Consider the following 14,766-nt stretch of genomic DNA (forward strand, 5'->3'; position numbering starts at 1 on the left):
CAGGATAACGATAAGTTTATTTTAGGATTTTTTGAGCTCAGCTAAAAAAAATGTGTATATAAGTATTTACCTGTGTTTGCTGGGCTCTATCTTAGAGTCCATTTCACATGTTTCTGAAGGTGTGCCCTTGATCCATTGGAGACCTCAGCTAGGTGAGGAGCATATGATAAAGGTTTGCACATTTTACTGTGTCTCTAGATCACCCAACAGCAGTCATACCGCAGAAAAGTCTGGACTGGTAAATGGTTTCAGCATTGCACACTTAGATGATAGTTCCATAGGATATGAGGCAAAGCTTGTAGAATTAGAAGTAAGAAAGACAAAAGAAAGAGGCCTGAGAATGAGCAGGATGCAAAAGGGAGTTGCTGTAGAAGAATCAGCACTCAGTTGTAACCAATGCTCTAAATATTCAATGTTCACCCTTACAGAAAAATGAGTAAATTATAAAAACAGAAACAGTGGACCCGTTTCTGCTGCATTGTAACTAAATTTGCAATCAAAATTAAGTCATATGCCCTGTTAAAGTATGTTAATCACATGCAAATTATTATTTTTACCTTGAGCGACTATTCAAAATGACCAGATATCATGTTTATTTACGAATGCATGTAGGTATCACTATGTAAGATTTATGGAGTACATCTAAAAATAACTTCTGCTCCTGCTTTTACCAGAAAATTACCCCTAAGTTGAAGAGTAAAGCAGATTCCAGAGCTTGTTTCTTATTATTTCTATAATGATAGGATTGTAATGGCAGTCTAATGACAGTAGTCCCAATGACTCCATTCAGGGAAAGAAGTGAGAATTGCACATTTATTTTACCAAATAAGCATGCAGTTAATTATAGCTCTTGGCTTTCGTTCTTTCTCTTGCATCTTTGGAAGCTGGATTCACATAGTTCATTAAAATAGCCGTTTTTCTAAGAGTTACAATGTTTCTTAAAAAAAATAATATGGGTATAAAAACTCAACTACAACCTAAGGAGAAAAAGCTTCTCTTGCATTGTAAAGACCTAGTAACTATTTTGTGCTTAAACGAATGGACAAGTGAACCACGAAGTATCACCAGTATTGATGTTTGTCTAGCTTTCAAATAACTTTGTACTAACTACAATAGCAGTTTCCCATACAAGCCTTAACTGCGTGGATTATGTATGTCCTATATTTGTATGTGCCACTCACTGGAATTACAATAGACTTTTTATTTTTAAGTGAGACGGCAGAATGAGTATTCATGTCCTATAAATGTGGTTAAAGAAATACAAGGTGCTTCAAAGATCCTGCGATGACAGAACACAATGGAGGTTAAGGGATCCCCTAAAAGCTTAGTATGAAAGAATGAGAACAAAGGAGCACCAAGGTCTTATGTTTGGCAAAGCTAACGCCTTTGCTGGAGTACCACAGGAAAAAAATACTTTTCAAAGATAAAAATAAGAGAGATGCTAAACGGAAGTGACAGAAGAAATAGACAATAGCTAAATGTGACCCTATCCATACAGTCTATACAAGGAGCTAAGTGGTTGTAAATGCTCATTTCACCGCCAAAAGCAAGAAGCATTAAAGGAATCCATTTGACCTGTCACACTAGCTACTTGCTGCAGAGGTTTTTTGATCATTCTGAGACACTCAATCAGATCTCTCACGTTGCAACAAGAATAATCAGGGTCTAATGAACACGAGGTCCTATGGAAATGGGTCCTTCAGGAGTTCATATTGTATTTATTCCACTCCACAGTTAATATGGAATAGAGCAAAAAAGGAGCCTCCTCCATGTTGCCTACTTTTTTATTGAAACGCCTAAATAAATGAACCTCTGCTCTATGGGTCTAGTTTCAAGATACCTCACTTGATAGAACTTCGCCCAAAATGGAGGGAAATTAGGGGTCCTAGCAAGTTCTGTGATCTTTCAGTTTTTAACAATATGAAACTCCCATGGAAACACATGTTACACGCATGCTTCGGCCCAATGTTGTTTATAAAATCTACGATTGTACCTTAAGAATTTCAAAATTTATTAAATCAGATGCTAGCTTTCTATGCATCATTTTAGGAGACTTACTTGACTATGTAAGACCGAAAAAACTATAGAAATAAAAAAAAAGTGACACTACAAGATAAAAATATATGTACGTTTATGGACAAATAATGAGATTATATTCCTCTCAAAGATGTAAGATCTTCACAATCCCCTCTCAGTTCAGCCAGCTATCATCACCTTAAGCAACCACATTTAGCATCCAGCAGTTATAACACTCAGATAAAAGTAAGAGTATCATCTTAGATAGGGCACTAGCCACGACTGGCAGCAGGGAAGGTTGCTATAAGTGGTTAAGGACGTGTGATTGTGCTTGGGGAACTTCAAATGCAATTTGGTCATCTTAATTACCTCTGGTATATAAAATACAATGTATTCGTTTTTTATGACTCCCAGAATCTATGGGATATATCAGTGGGAAGTCAGCATTTTGAGGCCCCTCAATATATTTGAGCAATCCTGCATGCTGCCGGGATACTAGTGTACCTATTCTCTATGAGGTCCAGCGTCAATAATACATCAGGATTAAGCAAGCTGGACATTAACTACAAACTACATGGCAATTTGGGGGAAGATAAAGAATTATAAAACTAATAGAAGAGCGTGGGATGAGGGCAAAAGGGGTAAATGGGACATTTGTATGGTGACAGATGGCAATTAGACTTTCAGTGGTGAACACAGTGTGGTCTATATAGAAGTTGAAATATATATTGATGTACACCTGAAACTGATATGATGTTATAAACCAATATGACCTCAATAAAAAAAGCTAACAGAATTTAATAATACGCAAAGACACACATATGCTTATGTGTACATGAGAATAACAAGGATGCATCATGGTTAAACAGAGGCATCATTTACAAAACACTAAGATACCTCAGCACCATAAGTGAACTCAAGCAAAAAAGAAGAAATCTAGGAGACAACTTCAGGCTGATGGGCAAAATCCCTTGGGTCAACTTTATTCCTAAGACTATATCTTATACGGTAAACCTTGTTCCTGTCTTGTTTGAATAACCCATATTTATTATCACATTGACATGTTCATTTTAATGGCAAGTATTTTTTTCTTAATATTGCATAATACATCAAAGATCCGAATACTAAAAAAAGAGTAAACATTTATTCAATACCAAAAGCTAAAAATCTCAGTGGCAGTTTTTTTCCTCTCCCTTTATCACTTGTACATTCATTACTTCACTACATTTTGTGAAGATTAACAGAAAATAAATTCCTATGGGAAATTATACTTATCCTGAATAGGGTCTCACTCAGACACAGATTTAGTTGAAGAATACATAATCTCTTTTCCCAGGGTTTACAACAACACCCTAATATGTTCCCCTGCCACTTCCTTTAAATTCTAGTCCACAACTTTTTTGTAATCAAAGTAATTGTTGATTGTTATTCTCAATATTGAATCTACTCACATCTCACTATAGTAGACTGAATAATACCCCTCATAGCCCTACCCAACAAATGCTCAGGTCCTTATCTCCAGAATTTGTGAATTTGTATCTTACATGGTAAAACGAACTTTGCAGATGTGATTATGTTAAGGATCTGGAGATGGGGAGATTAGCTGGAATAGTCAGTGGGCTCAATGTAATCACAGGTGTCCTTAGAAGATAGTGTTAGAGGGAGATCCGCTGCAGAGAAGGAAGATGTCATGATGGAATCAAATGTGGAATTACGTGCTTTGAATATGGAGGAAGAAGACATGAGCCAAGAAATGCAGGAGTGCTCTCGAAGCTGCAAAAGGCAGGGAAATAAATTCCTCCCTGAAGACTTCAAGACAAATGCAAACTCTCCAAGACCATGATTTAGACTTGTGAATCGTAGAAATGTAAGACAAATTTATGTTGTTTTAAGTCAATAATTTTGTGATACTTTGTTATAGTAGCTACAGGAAACTAATACAGATTTTAGCACCTGGAAACAGAATGCTGCTGTAAACAAATAGTGAAAAATGTAGATATGGCTTCATTGCTATAAATTTCCCTATTAGAATTCCTTTGTAGGATCTCATAGGTTTTGGTATGTTGTGTTTCCATTTTCCTTTGTTTCAAGATTTTTTTTTATTTCTCCTTTGACCCATTGTTGTTTAGGAATGTTTTGTTTAATTTCCATACATTTGTGAATTTTCCCACTTTCCTTCTGTTATTGATGTCTAGTTTGATGCCACTATGGTTGAAAAAGATACTTGATATGATTTAAATTTACTAACACTTGTTTTGTGACATATCATATCTATCATGCAGAATGTTCCATGTGCACTTAAGAAGAATGTATGTTCTACTGCTGTTAGATGGAATGTTCTGTATATGTCTCTTAGATCCATTTGATCTAAAGTATAATCAAGGTCTGACATCAAACTAAAAAGTTTCTGCACAGCAAAGGAAACCATCAACAAAACGAAAAGACAACCTAACAATTGGGAGAAGATATTTGCAAACCACATATCAGATAAGGGGTTAATATCCAAAATATACAAAGAACTCATACAGCTCAACAACAAAAAAACCAACAATCCAATTAGAAAATGGGCAAAAGATCTGAACAGAGATTTCTCCAAAGAAGATATACAGATGGCCAAAAGGCATATGAAAAGATGCTCAACATCATTAGCTATGAGGGAAATGCAAATCAAAACTACAATGAGGTATCACCTCGCTCCAGTCAGAATGGCTATAATTAACAAGACAGGAAACAACAAATGTTGGAGAGGGTGTGGAGAGAAGGGAACCCTTGTTCACTGCTGGTGGCAGTGCAAACTAGTGCAGCCACTATGGAAAGCAGTTTGGAGTATCCTCAGAAAATTAAGGATAGATCTACCATATGATCCAGCTATTCCACTGCTGGGTATTTATCCAAAGAACTTGAAAACACAAAGGCACAAAGATACTTGCACCCCTATGTTCACTGCAGCATTATACACAATAGCCAAGACTTGGAAGCAACCTAGGTGCCCATCAAGGGACGAATGGATAAAGAAGATGTGGTATTTATACATGATGGACTACTACTCAGCCATAAGAAATGACGAAATCCAGCCATTTGTGACAACATGGATGGACCTTGAGGGTATTATGCTGAGTGAAATAAGTCAGAGGGAGAAAGTCAAATACCATATGATCTCACTCATACGTAGAAGATAAAAACGAGAAAAAAAAAAACACATAGCATTGGAGATTGGACTGGTGGTTACCATTGGGGAAGGGGGGAAGGGGGAGGGCAAAAGGGGTGATTAGGGTCACATGTGAGGGGATGCACTATAATTAGTGTTCGGGTGGTGAACATGATATAATGTATCCAGAATTTGAAATATGATGTACATCTGAAAAAAATAAAAATTAAAAAAAAAAAAGTCTAAAATTTCCTTATTGATTTTCTGACTGGATGGATGATCTGTCCATTTTTGAAAGTAGGGTATTGAAGTCCCCTACTATTATTGTATTGTTGTTTATCCCTCCCTTCAGATCTGTTAGTATTTGCTTAATACATTCAGTTGCTCAGAAGTTGAGTGCATGTATATTTATGATTGTTATATCTTTTTGATGAATTGACTCCTTTATCATTATATAATGACCTTCCTTGTCTCTAGTTGTGATGTTTGGCTTGAAATCTTTTTTTTTTTTTTCTGATAAAACTACTCATGTTCTATTTTGATTTCCACTTGCATGGAATATCTTTTTCCATCCCTTCACTTTGAGTCTATATGTCTCCTTAAAAATGAAATGAGTCTCCTGTGGGCAGCATATGGGTGGATCTTGTTTTTTATCCATCCAGCCACTCTATGCCTTTTCATTAAATAATTCAATCCAAATAACATTTAGAGTAATTTTTGATAGGTAAGGACTTACTAATGCCATCTTACTAATTGTTTTCCGGGTATTTTTCAGTTTGCTGATTCATTTTTCCTCTCTGCTACCTTCCTTTGGAATTGATGATTTCCCATACTAATATAGTTTGATTCTTATCTCTATCTTTTGTAAATCTATAGTATGTTCTTGCTTTGTGGTTACCATGAGGCTTACATTAAACGTCTTATAGATATGTTTATTTCATACTAACAACTTAACTTTGCATACAAAAACTCTACTTTTTATTTCCATCTCCACTTTTACGTTTTTTGATGTCACAATTTACCTCTTTTTATATTGTGTATTCATTAATAAATTATTATAGCTGTAGTTATTTTTAATACTTTTGTCCTTTAACCTTTATTCTAGAGTTAGGTGGTTAACGTACTACCATATTATGGTATGAGAATATTCGGAACTTGACATTTTACTTACCTTTACCAGTGTATTGTATATTTTCATATGTTTTTACATTACTAATTAGCATCCTTTCATTTCAACTTGAAGAACTCCTTTCAGCATCTCTTGTAAAGCTGGTCTAGTGGTGATGAACTCACTCAACTTTTGTTTGTCTGGGAAAGTGTTTATTTCTCCTTCATTTCTGAAGGATAATTTTGCCAGATGGAGTTTTCTTGATAGGTAGTTTTTCTTTCAGTACTTTGCATATATCATTCCACTCTCTCCTGGTCTATGAGGTTTCTGCTGAGAAATCCACTGATAGTCTAATGAGGGTTACTTGGTAGGTTACAAACTTCTTTTCTCCTGCTGCTCTTAAGATTCTTTCCTTGTCATTGCTTTTTGACAGTTCTATTATGATGAATTTTGAAGAAGTCCTCTTCAGGGTTAGTTTGTTTGGTTATCTATGAGCTTTGTGAACTTGGATATTAGGATTTCTCCCCAGATTTGGGAAGTTCTCAGCCATTATTTCCTCAAATAAGCTCTCTGTCCCTTTTCTCTTTATTCTCCCTCTGGAACTCCTATAATTTGCACATTGCTTCTTTTGATGCTACCCTATAGATCACTTAGGCTTTCTTCATTCTTGTTATTTGCTTTTCCTTTATTCCCTTCTGACTGGTAATTTCAAAGTTCCTGTCTTCTGTCTCACTGGTGATTCCTTTTGCTTTGTGTGTTCTGCGGTTGATGCTCTCTCTCTTTTTTTTTTTTCATTCATTGAATCCTTCAGTTCCAGAATTTCTGTTTGGTTCTTTTTTTAACGATTTTTATCTCTTTGTTAAACTTCTCATTTTGTTTGTGTATTGTTTCCTGATTTTGTTTAATTGTCTTTCTGTGTTTTCTTTTAGCTCCTTGAGTTTCCTAAAACAGCTATTCTGAATTCATTATCAGGTAAATTACAGATCTCCATGTCTTTGGGTTTGGTTAATGGAAGATTATTATGATCTTTTGATGTTGTCTTCTTTCCTTGATTTTTCATGTACCTTGGAGTTTTGCATTGCTGTTTTTGTATTTGTAGTAGCAGTCACCTCTTCCAGTCTTTACCAACTGCCTTCAGGGGAGAAATACTTTCCATCAGCCCTGTTACAGATTCTGAGGCTTTCTCGGACCTATGGAGACACCTGTTCCATGCTTCTTACTCCTTCTTGTGGCAGAATTCTTAAGCTTGTATGCCTCCTCTTGATTCTGCAAAGCACCAGTATAGGTGCTGACGGCCTTCCTTTAGTTTTACCAGAGGTGGCACTATAGTACAAGTTTGTGGTCTCTCCCTGATCTGTAGATTCAGGCCAATTTCTGTACATTTTCACTGGCCATCTTCCAAAGCTTTCTCTTGCCATTGTCTTCAAGAACATGCACAGAGTGCTGCCTGCAATGTTGAGGATATATGTAAATGAATCACATGGTGTGCTGGCAGTGCCCATGGGTCACCTGGGAGGATCTGCCAGTGAGGATTTTCAAGCAGCTTGTGCATGGGCTTATTAATGGAATCTTTGATGCAATTACTAAGATCTACTTCCCTTTATGACCTCCAAGAGTGCCTTCTTCTAGACTCCCAGGCTCTATTTTCCCCCTAGTCATGGAGCTCTCAATTTAGCGCTCTGGATGCAATGAAAGACAAATGAGCCTCTTTGGCAACATTCCACACAGCTGGGTAAGCCAAATGTTCGTTTACACAATCTTCTTTTCCTCCATGGGAGAAATCACACATTGAGGAAGATCTCTCTTGGCCCTAAGTTACACTGCCTTAGAGGAGGGATGACACAGGTAAAGTCAGTATGTTTGTCTTACCTACTCTAATGTTTCCAAACTCACATTTATTTTGCTCCAATGGAGTGATGGAACTTCTCTTTTGGAAACCTGAACTTCCACAAAGGCTTTCTTATCCTGGGTGAATGTCTAAGTCAGTGTTCTCCAGGAGATCCCAGACCACAGTTGAGAGGGGTTTGAGCCAGTTCACGAGTCATTGCAGGGTCTACAGCTAGGACTGAGTTTTGTGTGCCTATTACCCAATGCACAGGTGGGTAAGACTCCTCCTTTGTCCCTTATTGCATGATACTGGATCCCACAGCTCCCACAAAGGCAGCTTTTTCATGGATGGATGCTGAATTTTTGTTGTCGAGAGGCAGACAAAAACAAGTGATGTCTTATTCTATCATGACGCTAATGCCACTCCTCCTTTCTATGTTTTCTTCCGGGAATTTTACACTTCTGATTTTACATTTAAGTTTGTATTTCAATTTGAGCTGATTCTTGTATATGGTATAAGATAAGGATCTAATTTCATTCTGTTTCATGTGGATATGCAGTTTCCCCAAGACCATTTACTGAAGAGATAATTCTTCCCACATTGTGTATTCTTGGTACCCTTTTCATAGATTAGTTAACTGTGTACGTATGAGTTTGTCTCAGGGCTCTCTATTCCATTTCATTGATCTATTAGTCTTTTATGTGAGTATCATACTGTTTTGATTACTATGGCTTTGTTACATAGCTTGAAATCAGGAAGTATGATACCTCCTATTTTACTCTTCTTTCTCAAGATTGCTTTGGCCATTTGGGGTCTTTTCTGGTTTCACACCGATTTTAGGATATCTTTTTCTATTTCTTTGAAATTTTAATAGGAATTGCATTGAAGCTGTATGTCACTTTGAGTAGTATGAACATTTTAATGATATTCACTCTCCCAACCCAAGAATATAGGATTTATTTACATTTATTTGTGTTTTCTTCAAGGTTTTAAGATTTTCAGTGTATAGAACTTTCACCTCTTACTTAAATTTATTCCTAAGTATTTTATTCTTTTTGATGATATTGTAAATGGGATTGTTTTCTTAATTTTTTTGTTGTTAGTGTGTGGAAACACAAACAATTTTAGCACATTGGTTTAGTATCTTTCAACTTTACCTAATTCATTTATTAGTTTTTACTACTTCTTGGTGGAGTCTTTGAGGTTTTATATATTTAAGAGCGTGTCATCTGCAGACAGATAATTCATATTATTCCTTTCTGATTTGGATACCTTTTATTTCTCTTTCTTGTCTAATTGCTGTAGCCAGGACTTCAGTACAGTGTTGATTAGAATTTATGAGCGTGAGCACCTTTGTCTTGTTCCTGATCTTAGAAGAAAAGCTTTCAGCTTTTTACTATTGAGTATGACATTAGCTGTGGATGTTAGTTGTCACATATAAGCTTTATTATGTTGAGGTGCCTTCCATCTATACCTAATTTTTTCAGAGTTTTTATCATAAAAGGATGCTGATTTTGTCAATGCTTTTTCTGCATCTACTGAGATGAGTATATGATTTTTATACTTTATTTTGTTAATGTGGGGTATCACATTTATTGATCTGCAAATATTTAACCATCCTTGCATGCCAGGGATAAATTTCACTTGATCATGAAGTATGATCCTTTTAATGTGCTGTTGAATTCAGTTTGCCAGTATTTTGTTGAGGATTTTTGCATCTATGTTCATCTGGGTTATTGACTTGTAATTTTCTTTTCTTGTAATGTCCTTATCTGGCTCTTGTATGAGGATAATGCTGGCTTGTGTGGGAATCTGTGTACTTGAAAGAATAACCACCTTTCCCAGTCTTTATGAACTGGCTTCTCAAAGGAGAAGACACTCACCAATCAGAACAAGTTAGAGATTCTTGGGCCTCTGATACCTCCCTGAAGGGGTGTGACTTCTCTGGGCCTGTGAGTATAATTTCTCAAATAGAGAAGTTTGCCTGTTTGTTTTCCAGGATCTCACAATCTCTTGCTCTTTCTGGTATCTATCTGCAGTACTGTCAGTTCTGCATTCTACTACAGCAAGTTTCCCCTCATTACCTTGTTCTCAGTGGCTCCGCATCAGCACCTCAAATTAGGCAAAACAGGTACCAGTCCTTCAGGCAGCCTTCCAAAAAGCCAGAATGAACGCATGCTCCACTCTTTTCCCTCTCTATAGATGGAGAAGCTTTGAGTTGTGCCCCTGCTCCTGATCGCACTAAGCCATGCAGGCCACATCAAGGTGCTTGCCACTCTCTTTGGTTCTCAACCACCCCCAGACATCCAAAGTATGCTGGTTCCATCACCACTCTGAATGAAGTGAGACAAAAACCAATCCCTTAAGCAGCTCTCTGAAGAACCAGAATTTTAGACACATGCTCCACTCTTCTCACTCCCTTCCAAGGGAGAAGATTTAGAAGATTCTCCCAATCACAAGCCATGCCGGCCGTAGCAAACCATCCACTGCTTCCTTTTGTTCTCACGAGCCTTTAGGCATCCAAACTATGCTAGTAACATCAGTGCTCCAAGTGAGTAAGACAGAAACTTGTTCCTCAGGAAGTCCTCTGAAAAGTCAGAATATTGGAGCCACATTCCATTTTCCCTTTTCCCTCAGAGGGAAAAGTCGCCGGCCATGATGTTCCCACCTGGCGCTAAGTTGTATTGGCTTGTGGGAGGAGCCGTCACAGGGAACATGAAATTACTTTTCTTACCCATTTCAGTGTGACTGTTGATGGTTTTCTGTTTGTCTAGTGTACTGTAAATTCTCAACTGAATTCTGGATTTCTCAAAGGTATTTTGTTCCATATATCCTTGTTAAATAAGTGTTTCTTTGGGGGAATGAAGGCTGGAACTTACTATTCCACCATCTACTGACCCACAAATCAAGGCAAAGGCCATTTAGCAAATGATAAAATTGTTGGAAAAAATTTCAGACATAGGAAAATATCCATAGTATATGTATCCAACATTGGCAAGACATATTAAAGAATCAATGAAAATAAGAGCATAGTTCGTAAGTACCCTTAATTATAAGTATGATTTGTGGGATATTTTTGGATGGGGTAAAGATAGCATATACGTCACTATATTTGGACTTTGTGTTATAAGGATGAGGAACCACTAATTTGCTTTCAGATAGTTAAGGTAAATGTATTCGTTTCCTGGGCCTGTGTAACAAATTGTCCCAAACTTAGTGGTATAAAACAACATAAATTTATTCTCTTACATATGTGGAGGTCAGTACTCTAAAATCATGGTTTTGGTCAGGTTACATTCCTTCTGAAGACTTCAGGGGAGAATTCTTGTCTTTTCCATCTTTAAAAGGCTACCTGCTCATGGACTTTTCCTCCATCTTCAAAACGCATGACTCCAACCTCTGGTTCTATCATCACGTCTCTTTTTCCTGTAGTTAAATCTTCCTATGCTTCCATACTATAAGGGTGTTTTCAATTGTGTCAGATCCATCAGATAATCTTATCTGGCATAGTGTTTCCATCTCAAGATCCTTAATCACATCTGCAAAGATCCTTTTGCCATGTGAAGTAATATATTCACAGGTTATGAGGATTAAGACATGGATGTTTGAGGCCTACCATAGTCTGCCCACTAGCCCACCAAAATTCATATCCACCCAACACAGAAAATATATTAATCTCATCCCAACATCCCCAAATACTTCGACCTATTACAGTATCAACTCAAGGTCCAAAACCTCATCTAAATATCATCATCTCAAAAATCCCAAATAACATCATCTAACTCATCCAAATCAGATATACTTGGGACTCAAGATGATCCAACATAGAGCAAAATTACTCTCCATTCATGGAGCTTTGAAACTAGGAAACAAGCTATCTGCATCCAAAATACGATGGTAGAGCAGTCATGAAATAACAGTTATAGAGATTCTCATTCAAAAAGGGAGAAAAAGTAAAGGAGTAAGGAGATCCAGTCCCAAGTAATTTTAGAATCCAATTGGCCAAATGCTATTAGGCTTCAAGACCTGGAAATATTTTTATGTAGCTCTCAGTTCTACCTATTGGGCCCAAAGCTCCACCCTCTGTTTCCGTGACTCCTCCCATGGAGCCCTCAGTTCATTCCTCTAGGCTGGAGACTCCAACTCCTTAGTCATTCTTCATTTTCATCAAAGTAGCATGTGTTTGCAGCTGAATAGTTTCATCAATCTATTTCCTGCCTATAGAACTTTAGCAATCTAAATGCCTTCTTTTGTTTTGTCCTCTATCTGCCCCTTTCAAACAGAGCTGGTAATATTTCTGCTGACATAATAGCCTCCTTGTAAGGTTCCTACAGATGTCCCAGGGGTTTACTCCATTAGGTAAGAGGCTACTCCACAGCTTTTTCCTAGACTGCCTCATCTCAGCTCTTAGCTTCTGTTGATATGGCTGAGGGAATCTTTGAGTCAAATGCCTGACGTCCTCTGTCTGACTGAATATTGCCACCATTTTTTTTCCTTCCTAGACACTAGAAAAAGGTGATCCAGTCACCCCTTTGACATGGGATCCATCAATCCCACTTCTGGGTATTTACCCAAAGGAACTGAATCAGGATCTCTCAGAAATACCTGCAATCCCATGGTCATTGCAGCATTTTTCACAATAGTCAAGACATGGAAACAGTGTTAGTGTCCATCAATGGATGAATGGATAATGAAATTGTGGTCTGTCTGATGGAACATTATTCATCACAAAAAAGAAGGAAATCCTGTCATAAGTGACAATATGGTTTAACCTTGAGGACATTATGCTAAGTCAAACAAGCCAGTTGTAGAAAGACAAATAGTGCATGATTCTACTTACAGGAGGTCTCTAAAGTTAGCCAAACTCATAGAAACAGAAAAGTAGAACACTAGTTGCCAGGGGCTGACAGGATGAGAAAATGGGAGAATTGCTGTTTAATTGGTATATATTTTCAGTCATGCAAATGAAAAAGTTCTAGTGATCTCCTGTACAACATTGTGTTTATAGATCATACTGAACTCTGCACTTAATTTAAGAGAGTAGATATCATATTATATGTTTTTTACTACAGTAAAACAGATGAACTTCTCCTCTAGATTTTAGCTCAGATTTCACTGACCCTGTGTTCTCTCCTTTGATTTTAAAAGGAAGATGAACTACTCCTCTCATGTAAGAACTGTAATGGCCATACCTCAACTATGCAATTTGTTGGTATTTGCATCACAGTTTACACATCTTTCTCTCCTACAGAATAAGAAACTCTTCATAGCAGGATTTGTGCCCTAATCATTGCTTCTCTAATGATTAGCATAATGTTTGATGCATAGGAGGGATTCAATGCATATTTTCAGTTGAATCTATAATTTTATAAATTTATGAATGAATGAATAAATGAATGAATGAGTACCTGAAGAAATAAGAAATCTTATGTACAGTATTCAAATAACGTTGCAGCTGAATGACATATCATCAAATAGTCATGGAGTATAAAATCACATTAAAAAATTAAGAGTCCTTGATATTGCTTTAGGCCTCATATTTGAAGAATTTGGTTATGCATGAAAAATAAAGATAAAAATAATTATTTGGGAGCATATACAATAAGTCATGCAGAAGAGAACTAACAATTTACCTTACATTATGGTTAGATTATCTGTAAAGTGACAATAATAATGTGCATGTGTACAGGATTTTTAATAAAGGCTAAGTAATTTTTTCCTATTGGAAAAAGAGAATAAGAGAAAATAAAATTAAAGGGCCCAGGAATATTTTTACTTTAGACCTAGAAAGAAACAAAGAAAAGAATGAATATCGTACTTTTATTTGTAGTAATTCAAATGGCCTAAATAATCCACATGTTTGTTCTTTTTGTGTAAAACAGGATAGTGATAGTAACTTTATGCCCGCATTTCAAGATCCATTTCCCCTCTAAAAGAAATGAGCTCTGTTGTGTTATAGAAAATCAATGTGCATCTAAGTGTGGAATTTTTCAAATTCCCTGAAATGCCTTCTTCCAAACACGGCTGTGAAGTAGATTAGATTTTTTTTATGATCAAAATTTATGTATTTATTCATTCAAAATGCTTATGATCATCTTTTTACTACCAGGCACTATTATAGATACTGGGAATATAATTATGAGCAAAAAAGGGAAAAATTCTCACCTTCATGAAGCCTGCAATCTAGCAAGAATAACAAAAATTAAGCAAACATTTATAAAATACATTTATAAACATAAATGGTATCAATTCTATAAGGGAAAAGTGGTCAGCGCTGAAGATTATAATAAACAGAACTAACTTCATTTAGTAGGAAGGAAAGTTTTCCCTGAGAAATTTATATTTGAGATTTTCTAGGTGAGTAGGAGTTTATTTGGTAAAATCCATGTGAGTATTAGATTTACCTTAGATTAAATAATAATTGTTGAAAAGGTGACTATGAAGTTTGCTATACTTCTAAAAAAAAAAAAAAAGCGTTTTCTAGGGGCTGACCTGGTGGCATCCTGGTTGAGTTCACGCACTCCACTTCTTCTGTCCACGGTTCACTGGTTCAGATCCCTGGCATGGACCTACACATCACTTATCAAGCCATGCTGTCGTGGTGTCCCACATGCAAAACAGAGGAAGATTGGCACCGTTATTTGCTCAGTGACAGTCATTCTCGAG

Source organism: Equus caballus, chromosome 15 (genome assembly GCF_041296265.1).
Source record: "Equus caballus isolate H_3958 breed thoroughbred chromosome 15, TB-T2T, whole genome shotgun sequence".
In the NCBI taxonomy this organism is placed as follows: Eukaryota; Metazoa; Chordata; class Mammalia; order Perissodactyla; family Equidae; genus Equus; species Equus caballus.